This window comes from Aythya ferina (genome assembly GCF_964211825.1).
Source record: "Aythya ferina genome assembly, chromosome: 4".
In the NCBI taxonomy this organism is placed as follows: Eukaryota; Metazoa; Chordata; class Aves; order Anseriformes; family Anatidae; genus Aythya; species Aythya ferina.
In genome coordinates, this window is record NC_140300.1 from 55527114 (window position 1) to 55547078 (window position 19965).

The 19965-nt window shown below is 34.7% G+C and overlaps 1 protein-coding gene across 12 annotated transcripts in view; it reads left to right on the forward strand.

Annotated features, from left to right (window-relative positions):
• Window positions 1-19965, forward strand: part of TENM3 (teneurin transmembrane protein 3) — a 1337386-nt gene that overhangs the window by 546572 nt on the left and 770849 nt on the right. The window contains exon 7 of one of the 12 annotated variants that reach the window (XM_084518183.1): window positions 12785-12908. The exons of the other annotated variants lie outside the window; for them this stretch is intronic. The gene's annotated coding sequence lies outside the window, so the exon portion shown is untranslated. The remainder of the gene's footprint in view (window positions 1-12784; window positions 12909-19965) is intronic. 12 annotated transcript variants of the gene reach the window in all.

Sequence of the window (19965 nt, forward strand, 5' to 3'; positions counted from 1 at the left end):
CTTTGCACTGTTTTCCGTAAGGACAAGTGGTAGGATCCATCTAAAGCCTTAACCAAAAGAGAATTTTGACTTTCATGTATTGAAGGAAGTTAACTTGCCTGTCATCTTTCATAAACTTCACACTTCTTCTCTGGAAACAAATCTCCAAAAATTAGATGTTATAATGAGGACATGACCTTACAGGAACAGTCTTTTTTCATCAGAAGCTGAAAGACCCAAGGAACTGCCAGTTCCCTCTCAAAGACATCTGGTGTGTAAAAGAACACCATCAAAATCACTAAATCTTTTTTTTTTTTTCTTATGAAAGGTCCACTTGGCTGCAATTCAAGCAGAAAGAGTGGCTTTCCCATGAACTTCCTAGTATTTGACATTTGTTGTACAGCCACCTGGAGCTCCTTTTAAACTTTTGCTAAATGTTATGCACTTCCTGAAGTGTCTAGGAAAATTACAGACCTTGAGAACAACTCTGAGTCTTTACTTAACTAGACAGTGTAAAGAATTCCTCCAGTTCATTGCAAGAGATACAACTTGGAATCATCACCATGTAAGTTTGCAGAAGTTTGGTCAGCCCACAGAAAGATGAATTACTGACCTGAAACTGATACTGTTCAAGATGATTGTATGCATATTCAAAGTTCTGTCATATGACTGTCCATCTCAAAGTCTTATCTAATTTCTCAGCTGCATCATCATATAGAAACTGAGGATTAGGAACATAGTCTGCTTCTTTTTATTACTTTGTGAGTAGCTCATAGGGGAACAGGGAATTGAAATTGTCCGAGGAAATTGTGAAGGTAGAAACCGTTGGGTCTACCAATGCTAGTGTAAATCACAGCATGAACTGATGTGTAGATTGCCTCTTCAGAAAAGATTGCAACTTGACCTGTCTTTAAATTGTATTAAATATTCCTTTGTATCAATGCTGTATAGTTGTTGCTAGGATTTTGTATCTTCAAAAAAAACAAAAATAAAAATAAATCAAAAAAGAAGGATAATGCTCTCTTATTTTACTTCCAATAAAAGTATCAAGAAAGATTTATTACCTCTTTGTCCATAGAACAGGCACAAATACTTCACTTACATTAGCAGAATGTGCTCAGCCTTCTATCTTTCCATGACATAGGTCAATTTACAGTCCTCAAAATATTCAGGAAAAAAATAAAAGTAAAAGGTCTAGTGTGTTTTCTCATTAGGTAAGCATTTGAAGGTGGCCTGGCACCTTAAGTAAGAGGAGATATATTAGAGATGTTTACATCTTATCCCTAAGTTTCTTCCCCATCAACAGTCCTCAAAGCAGATAAATGTATTTTATTTATTTCATTTTAATGGTTATACTGATTGATAGATCAGCTTTAAACAGCAAGTTGAGTGGTGGAATAGCTCCGTAGTTCATAATCCAAGGGTCTGCTTCCAACAAGTATTTTGACCATCAGATACTTCAGAGGAATGTGTAAGACTGACAAAATCAAGTAAGTTAACCTCACAGAAAAGTTTCTAATTCCCAATAGTAGTGTTTATATGTTAAAACATGTAAAGATGGGTTTCAATTTATTTTTTATTATTATTTTATTTTTTATTTTTATTTTGGAAGGCAAGGAAGGGTTGATCCTGCTCAGCAGAGGGGGGTAGACTAGATGATCTTCAGAGGTCCCTTCCAACTTCGTCTGTTCTGTGATTCTGTGGTTGCATTGTTTTTTCTAAACAAAAAGCTACTTAAGCTTACAGTAGTTCCCCCTTGACAAAGGGAAAAATCACATTAGGAGAGCATTATCCACTGCAGACCCCACTGCACTTTACTGATCAGTGTAGTAGATGTGATTAGTCAATTAGTAGTGTAAAAGTCGCAACTAATTCCATCATTAACATCGAGCCAGTGAGAATTTCACTGGAGGAATTAAATTCTCAGTTAATTCTGTCCAGGACCCATCTATTTTGTGCTGCTTGTGCAGGTTAGTATGAACAGCTTGGTGTAATCTGAGAATGTAATGTACTGTAGAAGTTACTCTTGGCTATCATCATCTTTTGTAGCTCTCCTAAATTGCCCCATGTGTGAGAATTGTAGGTTAGTAATAATGCACATGAGAAAGTTTGACAGGTTATAAGTGTTAAAATTAAGCACTGTAAGTACTGCGTGTGTAACCAAGTGTCTCTTATGTCTTTGGACTGAAAGAGTAAATAGGTGTGTCTGATTTTTTTTTTATTTGCGTTCCTTATTTTGTATTCTTTGATAACATCCTGTCATTTGTCTCTAGCATTGTTCCTATTTCTGTGGTTTTAGTCTCTCTAGTTTTGTTACCTGTATCTCAAATATTTTCTTTTTCTGAGCTCAGATTTCAGAATGGAGCAAAATTTCAGATGGCAACACACCATTATTTCTAAATATTTATTTACTCGTTTTATATACTGGTTTGACTATCAGTGCTTAATTGAAGATACTTGAGTGGGGACTTTTTAAGTTAAAGTTTTGCATTTTGCAGTGAGTCATTCAAAGTTTTTGTTTCACTGCCATTAATTTGCAGATTTTTTTTTTTTCACAGCTTATTTTAATTTGCCATATTATATTTATTGACATAGGTTTGTTGTAGAAATTTTCAAAATGTATTTGCATCTTCTGTGGCTGCAGTATAAACAGTTGTGTAAAAATCTAAGGCATCTTGTGGTTTGCCAGTATATTTTTATAGGACTTGAAGACCTGATCTCTTAGAGTTCAAAACACCTGTTTTAACCAAATTTCCCTATACTGAAAGACAAAATGGTGCCTAATGCTTTTTCAAATCAACAAAGTGTACCCAGGTTATTCTACTGGTTATATCATTCTTCATCCATCAGAGGCAAATTTCTTTTCATACCCAAGTCTGACAATCTAAAGAGATTAGAAACACATCATAGAAAGCAGATTTACCATATTACTTCAAAGCATTAGTCTGTCTTTACTTGTGTTACGCTTCCACTTGTAAATGCCAGTGTATCATTGTTTGTCCATCTCCTCATCAAAGATGGCTCCTTGTCAGAATAATTTAATGCCATCTGTGGATTTATGACTTCTACTATCTTCAACAGGATGCCACAAAAATTCACGGTGTGTTTAGTGTTTCCCTGTCAGATGGTTGATTCATATTTTTAAGGCTTAGAGAAATAGTGCTTTATAGCTCTCCAAATGTTATATGTTAATGCAAAATCATGATATTTTTACAGTGAATGGGGCTCTTATGAATACTTAGTAGTACCCATAGCATTAATTGGTGGCATGTTATGTTTACACAAAGTAAATATAAATGGGACATTGAAAACTGATAATTTTTAAGTCAGTGATTGCTACTTCTTTGCTCTTCAAAGTTAGTCAAATGCTGAATGCAGTGAAGTTGGAGGAGGAAATTTTAACAAGAGAAAATATCCATTGTTTTCAAGAATTACAATGGTATGTCAGTCATTACTTGCAGATGCATTTTACAGATGTCTCCCAAAGGTGAAATCACCCATGATTATATCCTCATTAATATAGGGTTAAATTTTAGTTTTCTAAGTTAAAACTTTAAGTAAATCTTTATGCTTATTTGTGTAGGCTTCATAGATTTGGATTCCCAGTTCTAGTTACTAAATGGAAATCTTCAGCTTTTCATTTAATTGTAACGATTGTCTCCTTTTTCCTTTTTTTTTTTTTTTTTTTTTTTTTGTGTGTGTGTGTGCTAGTAGATCCATGACAACTCTGGAAAATTTTAATTGTCTTTATTATGCTAACTTTCTGACTTACAAGAAAACAAATCATAAATTCCCCTTGGAATTGCCACAAGTGATGACCTTGCTTCAATATGTTCAATGCTAAATATCCCTCCAAATTTTTATTTGTTTCTGACTTCAGTCAAGAACAACACCTCTGCTACAGTCAGAAGTCATCCATGCATTATTACAAATATAAGAAAGTGCTGATTTTTTTTTTCCTCATCCTGTTAATGCTTTTATTCAAAGACGGTGAAACGTTCTTTCTTCTGGCTTATGTGCAAAGAGCAAAAATTCCTTTAATATTTAAACTTTTGACATTACCATGCTTTCACTGGGAAAGTAAGTAAAGCCTTCTGCATATATCTATTCATTTTCTTGGAGATCATAAATAGCTTCTGTATGACTTGACAGCTTGGATGTTCCCGCCTGAATTAGGTTCAGGCCATTTGTTGGGTAGCAAGGGGAAACTCATATGACAGATGCCTACACTGGCAAGCCTAGAAGAGTTCTAACAGCACAGTAGTTACTCTTCAGGATTTATTCCTCTGTTAACAAAAGCCCATTTCCCACTAGATAATTAAATTAATGTTAGTTTATTAGTTCTGAAGTAGTTCTAAATAATTAGTTCTAAAGTTATTTTTAGGTAAGGTGTAATATAAAAGTTGACAAAAAAAATGTTTTAAAATACTTCTGAACAAGTATTTTAAAATGTCCTTAGATTTATGTATTTGAAAAAATGTTCCTATAATTTTATGACCACTTAGTCAAAAGTGCAATATAACAAAGCATGAAGATGTACTTAGTGACTACTTACTGATACAAAATTGTATTTCTATTATTGTCCATAGCTTCAGAAAGTTCTTTCCAACAAAACATGTAACCATAATCTCAATCTGTAAAAATAACTTTTCTGAACTGCCTCCAAAAGTGACTATGTATATCAAACAACAAAAGGCATTTAATAGAAAATTAATGTGATCTTAGTTGTAACTGACCTTTGAGAGTTTGACATTGTCCACATCAAATGTTGTTTCTCAGTTAAAATGAAAATGCAAACATTTAAAAATAAACTTGTAAGAAAAAATGCAAATGCATATGCCAAATCCTTATATGCTTATTTTGGGGGGAATAGAAGATAATTGATATACTATGCTCATCATTCCTACTCTTATACAGTTGGATGACAGAACTAATACATGCACTTCCCCGTATGGATTCCTAACTGCCAGGGTGTCTCCCAGAACAATGTTCCTGTACCCACAGCTGCAGCACTCCCTGACTCCATTATTGACATGCTGGAGGCTAGTCTGTTTTGATACTAGAAGCTGCCTGGTATAGGAACAGGCAGTGAAAGAGGCTGTATCACTAAAGCATCTAAAACTTTAAAAAGCGAAGTGTAGCCAAGGTCAGATGAGTAGTTTGGGAAATACCAGGCTGCCTATGAGACACAGAGAGGTAAGGTTCAGCAAGGAAAGGAACAAAGCCGTAATGTTTGCCTATATTAATTCATAGCAAAACTGTCCATCTATCTTCTTCCTTAGACATTGTAAGCAGATAACTGGTTAGCTATCAAAAAGTCTATGCAATTATTTGCCTAAGTCAGATTTTAGACACCTGATTTTAGTTTCGATCACACTAACTGTAGGTTCCCTGAAGACCAAAAAGTTTAATGGCAATCCTTAAAATTTTAAATTGAAATGCATTTGCTTTTCTTTAAAATATAAATTGATACAAAAAGCATATAGGTTTAGTTTTTGAATCCTCAGCACAAAAGTAACGGCAAAGTCATGGTGTTCTGTTATGCTGCAGTGTCATTTATCCATACTTGATCAAAGGGTCTGCCTCATGCTTTACCTTTTTCCATTAACTTCGAGCTAGAGGGCCAGGAACTACTAATATTACATAACGTATATTGTAGTGCACTCATCTCAGTGGTATGTAGAAACTCCTCTGTCCTGTACTCAGTTTCTGACAATGTTGATCCTAGTGCAAATGAAAAAGCTGCTGTATATTTTTTTCCCCTATGAATTGATGATATCTTCCCCAGCAGCAGGAAATCTCTGTCCTTGTTTTCAATGAATAGGAAGATTGCACATGTATATTTTTTTCAGTAGCACCAGCCTATCTACTCATCTATCACACTGGATCTTCTTTGGGGCACACAGAAAACAGGACAAAGGAGAGTTCATCTTTTCCGTGCCACACATCCTAAAGTTGTGATGTCAGACCCTGCTAGGGACAATCTTAAAAGACTATTCTTTCATCTTTTCTCTATTGTTTTACAACTGTCTGTTTATTTATTCCAAATATTATCCAGTTGTTTATTTATGAGAGGGTGGTGTTGGAATAAGGTATTTTTTCAATAGCTTCTGATGCATATCAAAGCCTCCAGCATGTTGTCTCACGTTTCCTGCCTCACCTCCTATCCTTCTTCTGTGCCACCTTGTTTTGTCACTCTGTTTACCAGAAGCTCATTGTCTAAGGACATTCATGGGAGCAGAAATAAGTGATTTTTTATCTGCAGGTTTGATGAGCTATTTCAATAGTGTTCAGAAGAACTGATGAGGTTTGTATTTGCTGTCCTCAAGCTAAGAACATTTATGTACATGCAGTAGAAACCCATGCTGACCATGTGTAGGTAGCATCAAAAAGAGTGAAGGAGAAGTGAAAGGTATTTGTATTGTTCTTCTGTTGCCATTTTGATTAAATATGTGTGTTTTTTTTTTCAGAGGATATAGTAGAGTTTTAGCTGTTGCTGCTTTCAGACATAAACATTCAGGTAGAAAGCAACATGGGATCATTTTGAGACAGTCAACATGAAACCAAAGAAAATTTTCAACAGGTTGGCAGTCCTTATGTCTGAGTAAAACCTAAAGCTCTGGTCTGATGCAATCTGGAAAATGAAGCGTTTGAGGCTTTTTTAAACAAGAAGGTGAAACCGAAGGTTTCATTTTGTTTGAATAAGAAGGTTTCTGTAGCTCAGTAAATCAATCAGATGCACATCTTTTTTTCCTTCTCTCCCCCCCCCCCACCCCCCTGTGATTTTACTTCATTCATACTTCATACCTTTGTAAATAGCAATAGATGCAGCCAAATAACCACACTTAAAATCACACTTAATTCCATACTGTTTGACACAACTGCCCTTCCTTGTTGTGAAGAGAAGTAGTGGAATTTTCCCTCCAAATTAGAAATTTTGCCGCCAGATGAGTAGTAGTAACATACTTTATAGTGCATTAAGGGGAAGTACATTTATAGCTTTCTATGGCATACTTTGCTTGTGAATTAATGGAATGTCAGTTTTCCGGCCTTTGCTATAGTTTAAGTTATTTTTTAAAAAGTCTGTTGTGAAACAGCAGAATTTGGCTTTTAATAATAGAAACTGTGTATACATGTCTGTTTTTTGCTGGCTAGATGCACTCTAAGCATTCCCTTGAGTTTTCTGTGTTGCCTTCATGTAGGAACAAATGCAGTTCTTTAGTTTTTAGCTATAGCACCATTTTTCCAGTATCCATTTGTATTTAAATATAATGAACGTTACTTTTTATCTTTTAAGGCACTTTGTTTTTAGTTGTGGCAATTCGGTGTCAAATATTTTAGAGACAAGACTAAGAAATGCATTTTTATATGGGGTGTGTGTATGTGTGTGTGTGGTAATTTGAGTGTTGGAATTAGGAAGTATTGCCCCTGTAAATGAGTGCTAGGTACAACCATGCAATGTATCCAGTCAAAAACCCAAAATAATGAAAACAGTAGCCAGTAGACATAGCCTTACATCATGTGTTTTTTATATTCATAATAAAAATATATCATATTTTTCTACATGCCTGCTTTGTGCATTTGTTCATTTTGCCTTTCAAAAATCAAAACAGGTTATTGGCTGGTATCTCTGTGGCAAGCCTGCATTTTCTCTAGCAGAAACTTATACAAATTTCAGTAGGTCAGCTTGAAAGATGGGAAAACCATCAACCTAATAACCAATAGCAAATCTAGGCTAGATCAAATAGAACAAAATGTCTGCTCAGAGTGTCACTTTGATTTCAGTGTTCAGTCAGAATAAAAAGGTGAAATAATTGCCTCATTGAGGCAACTTGCAAAACCCTGAGATTTTCAAGTGCCTGGAGTTTGTTTCAGGTGAGTAATTAAACTGTCATCTTTGAACTGAGAAATAAAAGCTGAAAAGAAAGTGTTTCTTTGCAAAGTTCATTATTCTTGTTTATATGTGGAAAGCAGGTGGCCAACTTTGCTTGCCAGTTTGCAAGTTTCAGCTTCAGTCTCATGCAGTGGAGGGGTTTCATGCAGGAATCTTCCTGCATTTGGGTGTGTATTGTGCTTGGCTGGAGGGACACGTGTTTTCACACCATATGTGCAGGGCAGTTGTGAATTGGAGGTTGTATAGTTCAGAACTGTGAGATACATATCTTCAAAATGGATAATTTACTTGAGTAATAAAATGGTCTTTCAAATCATTTCACAGTTAGAGAGAAATCCCGGGGATGGCAAATGCAACAGAGTCTTGCTAAAAGGGAAAGAAGCCCAATTCATATGCAGGCTCTGAGGTAATGTAGATCCCTGCACGTCTACAAAATAACGTATTCAGGAGCCTTCTAGATTTCAGAGACTCCACAGGAAAAGATGAACTGAGCTGTTCTGAGGTATTTTGAACCACAAGAAATTTTCTATCACTTCTTCAAAAAAGCATTCCCTGGTTTTGACCTGGTTTAATTTTGTTAGCTTTAGTTCTCCTGGGCATCGGTGCTTCATCCCTTGAGTTTAATTTTATTTGACAAGTTGGGGTCTTAATATTTGTTAATTAACAGTTCATTCTCTTATCAAAACTGCAGAGCTCCCAGATGATTGGCTAGTATGTCCCTAAAGTTGTACTACACATAATTGTTGCACCTGTTACAGTGTCACGGGGCCCTGCAAGTCCATGGGATTTAGATCATTTTGACGCTCAATATATTAGTGCTTTGTTTTTCTCTCTGTTTAATAAATTCTTAGCCTTGATGTTCTGTAAGTGATTCTTCTGCATCTCAGTTGTCATATGCCAGCATCAATTTTCTGATGAAGCTAACTGAATTGTTACGGAGGTAAAGAAGTCTATCGTCATTAATTAATAAATGAATTCATGCTGTAGGTTTTTTATTCAACTTTTTGTTGATGGTGAAGATGGCCTTCATTTATTAATGCTATGTTGATCAATCTAAGGAATGCATTTTTTAGATAATAATGGTAAGATCATAAAAAATACTTATTCTTTCTACATGTGTATGTGCAAGATTTCTGTTTTCAATTACAGAAACGTAGTTAAAGAAATGCAATTATATTGTCTCAAGTTATGTAGAAACATTTTTAATGTGACTATCCAGACTAAGCATTGTAAATGAGTGAGGGCCTTATTTGGATTTGCAAATGAGACATCTCAAGAAGATTTTAATGGCAGCTTATAATTTAGTTAACAATTTACAAGGACTGTATAGATTCATGACATGTTAGCAGTCAGATTTTTAACCAACTTCATTTAGAAGCACCCAGAGAAAATAAAAAACAAAAAGCAAAACCAGCCAACCAAAAAAAATAGATCCTTGGGAGAAAGACGTTCTTTGCTTCCTACCAAATTGTAGCACAGGTTATGTTTCACTCTTTTTATGTGCAGAATGATGCTACCATCTTTGGTTCGACACATCCCTTTGTAGATGAGCTCCTTTTACCCTATTTCCTAGAAGCAATGCTTTCTACAGTCCAGAGTTCCTTGATCCATCTGAGGAAAGAGTGGGAACAAATTTTTACTAGCTAGCAGAAAGCTAGCTAGTTAGCAGAAAGCTAGCTAGTTTATTTTTTTTTTCTCAAAAAATAAAGCTAAGTAAAATTTTTTGAGACCAGAAGTTGTTCTAAATGCTTACTGCTGCAATCTCTATTCATTGCTATCACTGCAGCCACTGTTACCAGACAGTGAGATGCATATCATTAAATTTGAGAAGTGTGTGATTCAGAATTTTTGGCTCGCAAAGTGTTTCTAACAAACAAAACACAATAAAAGTAAGATGATATAGTAGCAGCATATCTGAAATTCACAAGAGGTGCATGATATTCTGAAGCAGCTGTCATTTAAAAAAAAAAAAAAAAAAAAAAAAAAGGATTTCTTAAGGGTGTTTTTTTTTTCAAGATTTTTCATTGATGAAAACCCAACTCTTAAAACTGCAGGCAGTAGGATGCCTTAGGCAGCCAAGCATATCAAAATATGGTGCATGGAGTGACTTTTACTACTCGTGCTATTTAAAGACCTATTTTCATGAGCTTATTAACTACTAGTGATCCCAAAGGAAAAATACAATTAAAACTTAATCATACCAAAAGCTGAGGTTCTTCTGATTCAGCGAACTTGTAATCTTTGATATTTAGTACTTTACTTGTAAATGTCTTAGTACTAAGAATGCAAGATGTATACATTAGCTTACATTGTCAAGAATGCTGCTCCTCCAAACTCACGTGGCATGTTTTGCCCTTTTTGAGTATGTTTCAGTTTATCTTCTCTATGTGTTTGTAAGACTTCCAGGAATTCTGATTACCAGTATCATAGTTATTATTTTATTTTTACATCTGAGCAGATGTTATGCCTTTTAAAAATCATATTACACAACCTCCTCATACACACTCCCATTCTCCTCACAAGACTTGTACAGTAAATATAAGCAAGAAGAATATGAGCAGCTTTTAAAGAGAGTTTTTGCATACAGATGTACAGATACCTGATTTTTGATGGTTGTTTTATCTTCCAATTTGAAAACTAAATGAAAATAATTTGAGACAGATCTTTGTAAATATTTAATCTGTGATTCAAATCCGGAACAGTCAAAAATGTTTATTTTGAGGAAATTAGGTTTTTCATTTAAAAATATAGAAGTCAAATGCACCAACTGGGAGAAATACCATAGTTTAATCAGTGCAATGTGAGCTCTTTCATTAATGTTTTAATACTTTTTTCACTCAAAGATTTTGCAGAAATGTATTTCACATATCTCCTCTGTGGTATGACTACTTTGTAGAATGACAGTAACTAAACAAGAGGTTGGCAACATTTTTCTTGATGATGTTTTGGTCACAGGATATGGATCCCCTTTTCCTATGTTGGCTTTTTCCAGCCAACCTCTGAAGAGGACCTTGGGCAAATCCTGCTCAAGCTGTTGCCCATAGAATTATTATTAATAATAATCATCATCACCATCATCATGCAATGCATTCTTCAAATGAATAACACTGTATTTCAGTTCTCTTAGATGCAGTCCAGAATTTTGTTGCCTCTTGGCTTAACTGAAAAATTTTGGTGGTCACACCATTCTAATTTGAACTTCTGACTAATTGTTATAGAATCAGGTAATTATCGAATTGTCACTTATGCCTGCTTAAATTAAGGAAGAGGAAGTTTACAAATGAAGAACATTTATTTCACTTACTTTAAAAAGTTCTTATTTCAAATACAAAAGCCTTTTTTTACAGTAATTGGCAGTTTTTGACAACTCCAATGGGAATATATTTGAGGTCTCATATTACTTTCTCTACCACTTTTCTGTAAATTCCAGTCTGTTGATTTCACACAACTCAGGTTTCCATATTCAGCAGCAATAATGAGCAAGCATAGCTAATCTTCTTCAGAATCAAAACATCTTCTTCATAAAGGTGGTTTATAAAGTAAAATTCTGTTCTGTTTCAAGGGTACAAACGATTTGTGCCTGTTCACAAAACCAAAATTCCAGAAATAAAGATGGATTTTGCTTGTCAACGGAGCCACGAGCTTTTTAAAAACTGGAATTTATAACTCTTTTCAAAGCAGTTATAAAGGAAAAAGAGTAGTTCAAAGAAAAAAAAAAAAAAAAAACAAAAAAAAACAAAAAAAAACCACTTTATTACTATTTTTCATAGTGGGGGTTTAGAATAGCATCCTTACTAGCCACACTCTAGGAAGAAATACAATTAAAAGACTCAGAGAGAGTCTTTTACCTTTAGTAATTTTAATCAGTGATACATTTCCATAAACACATTTTTTCTGTAAACAATTTGCAAGGGAATGTATTTCACGCTGTTTTAACATGCTGAGACCAACTTTATTCTGATACATTCAGGTCTTTTAAAACAACTGAAATAGGACCCATTCTGTGCTTGCTGGAGGGCGCCATGTCACAAAGATTATAAAACTATAAACGACTGCATTCTCCCTATGACTGGCCTTGAGACATCTAAAATTACTTATTATTAGACAGTTTGCAAATAACACTTTCATATCTTTCATCTCATTAAAGCTGTAGATTGCCAGTTACCATACAAGCAGTACCTACAGTTTATATTAAATAACTGTCTGATTTTTTTTTTCCACTGGTGTGACAACATGGTTCTTGAAAGTATTTTGGAAGTTAAATTTAAAACAGCTTCAACACATCCTCTGTGTGGTCTAGGATTTTTTTTTCAGGTATGATCACAGAGATCATGATGTCGGAGGTGTTCCGACAGACAAGGAAATTTGTTTTTCCCTAATTGGTAGGTTCATCCTCCCCAGCTAAATGAGAACTAAAGGGATGTTCTTATCTATAGAAAAGACCCTTCTGTCGATATTGATCTGATCTCTGTCAGAGAGATTTATAGCTATTCATCAAGGTATTTTATAACACAATTTCCTTGTAAAGCCATTTGATGCCTAGAAGCTCCATATAGTGGTAAAACATAGGAAGAAAATAAATAAAAATAATCCAGGGGAATTGTTCTTTCATTAAAGAAAGTGTACCCCTATGAAAACTTTCAGCTTTTGTTAAGGTAGAAAAGAGTGTCCTTCTGAACTGAAATGGAATTACCAGTTCTTCTTAGCGTTTAGACATTCAACTCTATATATGAGATTTGGCATCTGCAATTTCTACTGGGTCATATGCCCCCTAAACCTATCTACAAACCAGATACACTTTCATAAATGTATATGTAGTTAATTTCATGTTCATATTTCATATTCATATCAGCCACACCTGCTTTTCTATAATATTTGATTAAATCCTGAAGCACTGCTTTATTATAATAGGTCTCACATAGCTTATGCTCCGGCACTCAGAAACAGTATCTCCCAGACACACAAATGAATACAGAGACCAAAAAGTGGGACTAAGCTGCTAAATCAGTTTGGTGTGACTCAAGACTTCTTTCAGGTATGAAGAACCCAGTGTCATTATATTATTAGCATTTTTCTGTTCTTACATCAAACGAGCATCAGGGGCAGGGAAAGAAATTCTGGCAATAACAGGTTGCCAGATTGAATAGCCCAAGTGTGCGTATTAGCAATATGCTTTCCATAGAACATGCTATGAGGAGTACTGTTTCCTGGGCTGCATTAACTTGCAATGCAAGTGAAATGTGAGTGCTAATGGTTGTCACTGTTTGCTCCTTTACCAAGAAACTTGAACGTCTCTTCTTGTTTGAAGGTATTTGAACAGGATCTTTTTGTCTCCCATTTATGTTTAGCGTAAGTGTCCCGTGGCTTCTAATTACTAGAATTTGCATCCCTTAATTTATTTTGACCTGCCAAAGATCACAATTCTGTGTTTGAAACTGATTTTGACTTTGTTTAATTTTAGGTTTTAAAATAAAAGTATCTTTATAGTCTCTTTACATCTGAGCAACTACTCTGAGCCTACAATGCTTGTTCATATTGTTCATATTTTTAGCATATTATCTGCCCCCTTTTCATCACTAAGGTGATAAAACAAGCTTTAGTTTCATTGTGTTATCCTTTTTGTCTTCAATATTATATATCAACTTAGTTGGATTAGATATGCAAAAGACTGGCTAAAACTGTACTTAAAATAATGGACAAGCAGTAACATTCCTGTCTCCTTGTTGCACCTACAAGGGCTGGAGGCAGGACACCTCTCCAAAGCAAGCATTTTCTCTTCTGTGTTTTCTGTTCTTTATCCCTTCCTTCTGATTTATTTACTACCTTGTTTTGCCAAGTTTACTGAACAATATTTTGGATCTTTCTTGGTTTCTGATGGTCCTCTGCTACAAAACATCTTTTTGCCTGAAAAACAACATTTTATGAAACCCAGACTCCCTTTCTGTCGTGGCTTCATTTAGGCTGTGGAGATATTCTATTAGTTTTAATGTTTTTCTGTTATTCTGGCTATCACTAAACTATCAGCACAGTGTTTCATCTGTCTTCTTCTGTTTTGTGTCATGAAAGCGCTATGGACAAATGAGCAGATGCCCTGCCTTTTCCATCAAATCCACCTGCATGTCCTTGTGTTGTCACTAAGGTTATCACGTGTCACTCCGTGTATGTGTGTGCAGCCATAAGTGTTTAAATACAAATGCATATATATATATTCACACACAAGAAGTGTTCTTGAGAATCTGTGGTTTTTCTGTAGCAGTGTAGCAAGTGGATCAGGGAATGTTTTTTAATGAGGGAGAAACAGCAAACAAGTACTTTTTAAACTAACAGTGATTATTTTCTATACTTTTTCTGTAACCATCTATACAAATATACAGAATATAAAAAAAATGAAAAGTTCTTCCATAGTTAGTATGTTCTGTAAGTCAATCTGGCAAAGCCTCTTGCTTTGACAGTGTTACGTCCTACGTGTTTTTTGCTAGATTTTTTTTTGTTGTTGTTGTTTATGTATATATTTATTTCATTATATTAAAATACTTTAATTATGTCATTTATCAGGTTTGACTTTCTGCCTTGCATTTTGTCTGTCTGGTGCTACCTACACAATCAATGTACACAATCAATGTGTACATATTAGCATAATATTGCACATATACTTGTAAAGCAGCGTGGGAATAAATGATAGAGCAAAATTTAAGACGAAGGAAGATGAAGAAATACCATAGTGTCATACAGGCCTTCTGGTTAGTTCCATGTTCCTGTATACAAAAAGCACGGGCAGCAGCGAGGGATATTTCTATCGATTTCAGTCCATTGCTGTGTTTGGTCAACAGTAGAGGAGATACAGTAAGTAACAGCAGGCAGACAGAAAATAACTTGGAAATCAAATTTTATATGACTTTTTTACTGAATTAGCAACTTGGCCATTGCCAGGGAACTGACTAGGATCCACCAGGGCACAAGCTGTTTCACTTCAAAGCAACCTGATGGGAATGATATCTTTGGTTCCGCTACTGGCTGTGACCTTGTGTCCCAGCGGGCGGCTCTGTTCTGTGTGACTGACTTCCTCCCTCTCCCTTTGTGCACGTGTGCATAGTTAGCGATTCTGTCTAGTAGACCAACCAAGTAAACATTGTTTGCCTTTGGGGAACAGAAATATGACAATGGCAGTGGACTGCAGTTGCTCCCTGTCACTGTGTTTGGTGGTGTTTTTTTTGTTTTTTTCCTTTTTTTTTTTTTTTTTTTTTCCCCCATTTTATTGCCTGTTTTGTTTTGCTGCCCAAGGTTCTGTTTTGTTTGATAGAGGAAACCTTTTTTTTTTTGCTTGGAATAAGGTGTAATAACAGTTATAAAACTTTCATTAATGATCTATTTTAATTAGGATCAATGTTATAAAATTCAGATTTAAAAACAGTAGAGGTGGTGTGTGTTCCTACATTTTTTTCAACTTATTGAATTGTTGCATTTTCACATTTAATAAAGTTTAGACCCTGACAGAAGCACCTTGGAAGAATGTTTTCCTATTCACAGACACATAAGTAACTCCAGTGAAGTTAGGAGAAGGGAATACTTTGTGTTTTTTTCCCCCCCCGCTTGTCGTAGTTTGCCATAAAACTCTTCTTCTGGTCCACATCCTTGTGATCTTAACTCTTAAGGAGCACATGCAGCTGCTTTTGTTACTTGCAAATTCCCCAGAAGTAGTATGATTTGGGTTCATATGGGTACTAAAACTTTTGCTGTTCTGTAGTCTGTTAGGTAGAAAACATAAAAAGACAAAATTAATTCCTCAGAGCATACTTGACAATTAACATTTGTCTTTATCCTTAGTTAATGTAAACTGTCCTTCTGTTAACTTAAGCCTGAATTCTTTCCTCCTCTTATTTCTCCACCTCTACTTGCTTACCACCACCCTCCTTAGATGGGACAGGAAGGGCAAAAAGGGCTAAAGTCAAGACACTTTTTTTGCTGTTCTAACGTACCAGTCTTGTTTATTCCCCTAATGAAAAATAAATTAAAAAAAAAAAATCTTTTCATTGTCCATGTTTGGATACCTCACAGCAATTGTCAGGAGGTGAATATTATTATTTTACTTGCTTCTTCCCTTCTCCTTAAGATCTGCCAAGCAGTATTTCTTCTGAATGTCTAAATTCGTTCTCCTCCTTATATTAAGGCTTCTTGTCTCTCTGAAGGCTCCTTAATGTGTAGTCTTCCTACTAGATTCATAACAAGTCTTACTCTGTAAGCATCATCTAAAGACTAAATCTGTCTTCCCAAATGGGGAAGGTAGAAATGCAGTGTCTAATGAGAGTTTTTTCCCCTATCTAATCTCTTGATTTTGCTGTTCTTATTTTAGGTACTATATCACAGCACAGTGATAAAGATTTCCCCTGAAATCGAAATCACTTATTGTACCTTAATTTTCTGTCATTTCATTCAGGGTCATTTCCTGTGGTCATTATCTGTCTTACTTGTCTTCTGCTATTCTGTATGCATTTTAAAAAGATTTTTTTTTTTCCCCTGTAGCTTTCATGTGTTTTCTCAATGTATCACGGTTTTGTAAATCAGTTCAATGCATTATTACATTACTGTTCGTGAAGTGAAAGCTTCTTTATCATTAGGCCACTATTTGTATATTTGGGAAGGCCACCAAGAACTAAGATATGATCAGTCTATGTTGCAAGGCAATACTACTATTCAAATAGTAGCTTTAAAAAACAGCCAGAAAAAATAGGTGTTTGGCCAATGCACATGTTCACTTATAGTATAAAATCATTATGTATATTATTTTGTATATGAATACCAGAAAGGGGGGGGGGGGGGGGGGGGGGGGGGGGAAGAAATGGAAAACTTTCCAAAGCACTACCTGTTTTTGACAAGAAAGTTCCTGTCAAACAGTATTTGATTATGTAAAGAAAGCTGTAGCTTGACTTGCTAAGATAAGAAATAAGAAATGTCAATTTGCTTGGCTCCTGGCTCTTGCTGGCTCTTTATTATTCATGTTAACTATATTATAAATAGTATTTAAATCACATGCAATGCACATTAAGACAAGAACATTTTTTTTTTTTTTTTGTAAGTGTATGTGCACATATTGACATACAGAACAGGTACAGTACACTGATAAAATATATAGACCTTTACCATACGCAGCTATAAAGTGTGCAGTTTGGCTGTTTAAATAAGTGTTCCTTTATAAACAGTTTTTAAATTGACAGACTCCTAAATTTTGGTCTGTTTTCCTTCTGTTTTTTATGTAATTAAAGCTGTGTGTGGTAGATGTTTTCCAATACCAGGGAGAGGGGAGTGTAACAAAAGGAATGACAAGAAATTTTGCACAACAGGTGCAATAAAGATGCAATACTTCTATATTACACATATGAACAGCTTATCAGTGGATTTTCTGTTTGCTAAGTATGTGCAAATATGTTAGGAAATAGATGTGTCATATGAAAGTATGCAAACTAGAATATTTACCAAAAAATAAGTTAAAAGGTGCCAAAGTTGAAACAGTATAGAATAAGTAACAGACTGGTGATAAGTTCTATGCTCCCTAAAACTAAGTTTTGGTTGAAGGCATTAAGAAAATATAGTATTGTTTTTCATCCTTTTAAAGAAAATATTTACAAGAAAAAAAAAAAAGTGTTTCTATTTGAAAATATGCGGCTGGGGAAAAGGTTTATTTTTGTATTTGTTCTTGCTTTTTCCAACCAAAATTCTGAATTGGCTTTTCTAGTCACTTTATGACCCTTTCCTCTGAAGTTACCGACTCAGAAAAGACATGCTAATATTTACCAATACCAGCACAATTAGAGTAAAAATAATGAACACCTCATTAGAGTTTGAATACTTTGAATGTTTTTTCCTAGTGACCTGTAATGCAAGAAAAAAAAAAAAAAAAAAAAAGTTGATGTGAAACATGAATAGCCTTCTCTTTTCCCCATGACATTGAAGAAGAAGTTGTCCAGCAGGAATAAAAAATAAATTTGGATAAGATTGGAAGTAGCTTTGCTTATACACTGGTTGTGAGAGATATATTGATCATCTTGCTTCAGGATATAAAATAATTGCCATTAGAGATCGAGGAGGAGTTCTGTCACTCTCTCATGGTACAGCAGTCTTCGTACACTGCAAACTTTTGTGTCTTCTTAGGAGGTCCAGTTACAGGTCACTGCCTGAAGCAAGGTGACAACTGGAATTGATGGGCCATCATAACTTTCAATAATTTGCTCTATTTAGTGCAAAAATATCATCCAGAATGAAGGAAACTCACAGTAATCTATTCATCAGTTTTTGTATTGGTATCATGTGAGTTCTTTAACCTTTTGAGAAAAATTATTTTTCTCCAATTGTTTTTTGGAATGCAAAGACGGAAATGGAGCAATACAAAATAACAGAATACACATATTATAAAAAACATGGAAATATGCCCAAATTGCTAAATGTAAATCTGTCCAAACCTCTGTGGATATATTCCCAGCACTTTTACTCAGAATGTGAATAGGAATAAAGCCAAGGGATTGGCTACAAAGAAAGCACATTATGCATGTATTCCCATTGTCTTTCCCATTAAAAAGAAAGCTTCCTTTTGTCTGTGTGGATACATACAGGTAAGGCAGCTTTACGTATGATCCTTGGCTTGAGAGAAAAAATTCATCTTCTCTATTTGTCTGAAAAGTAGATATTTACACTTTGCTTTTGTTTCTCAGAATTTAGTCTTACATTGTATCTGCACTGAATTTCCCAACACCCAGGCAAATTGGTTCTTGTCTTCTAGTTCAGCTCTGTGGTAATTCCTAGTTCTCATAGTTAATGTCAGAAATATGATCTAGTACAAATCATAACAATGTATAATACATACAACTTTTTATTTTAGTTTTAGATATTTTTGGAGACATTTATGATTCATTTTGTGAAGGCAAATCCTTTAGGAAATGTCAAGAAATTAATAGGAGCAATCTATAATAATGTTGTCTGTCGATACTATATTTCAATAGTTTAAAATCTAAATTGGGCAAATACAAAATTAGTGATGTGTCCAGTAAGTGTTTCTCATTTCCAAAAATATTCCCAACAATATCTGTTTAAGGCAGGTGATTTTGTGCTATACGTACAACTACCAGTTTTATATTCTGAAGGTGAAGTGGACTGAAATTTTATTATAAGCACAATTCTACTGTTTACAGAGAAAGTTATAGCTGTATTTGTCGAATTAATTTCTTCAGCATGATTGGTTTACTTAAGAAATTATAATAAACACCTTATAATTACTTCTGAATATTTCAGATTAGCTTGATGACTTGACTGCAGAAATTTTTTCAGTGACCATCTGTATATCTGCTTGAATGACCTTGAAGGCAAAATTTATTTCTTTATGTAATACCTAGTCGCTACTTATTATTAAAAAATACTGTTCCTGTCTCTTTGCTCCTCTGTAGCTTATTTCTTGGTAGTAAAGTTCAGAGGGTCACATGAAAATGAAGAATGGAATAAGGATTTTGATTGTATTTCATAAGAAGAAAGAAAATCAAGATCAACTTGATAATGTTTTTATACTACAGGATAGCAATTGCCAAAAAACACTGAGTCTATGCCATCACCCCTTCAGTATTTGCACATATAACTATATATTAATGACATTAACTATATAAATACAGGAAAGAAACTCCTAAAGTCTAGCCTATTTGCTTACACTACCCAATTCCTGTTTCTAGAATTTTGCATTACGTGATCATTAACTCCACGTAGAGCAGTTATCAGTTGGCCTAGTGATTCTGTACATAGACGTCATTGTCATTTCCTCAAAGATCTGCCCATGTGTAATGACAGTGGGTGTATTTTAGAATTCACTACTTGCTGTGGTCTTGAGTTTTGACAAGGAGCCACTGTTCTGTCATCTATGCATAGAACCACTGAAAAGTATCTGCTTTGTTCCCTTTTGCTATCACATATTCTTAAAATATTTTAGCAGTACTTCTGCATTATTCTTGCTCCAGACCGAGAAGTGGCTGAAACATAGCTGAAAAGGGCTGCTGTGTGTCTGAGCCAAAGAATAAATTTTCTGTTGCTAAAAGCAGGGGTTATATTCTTAATCGGTT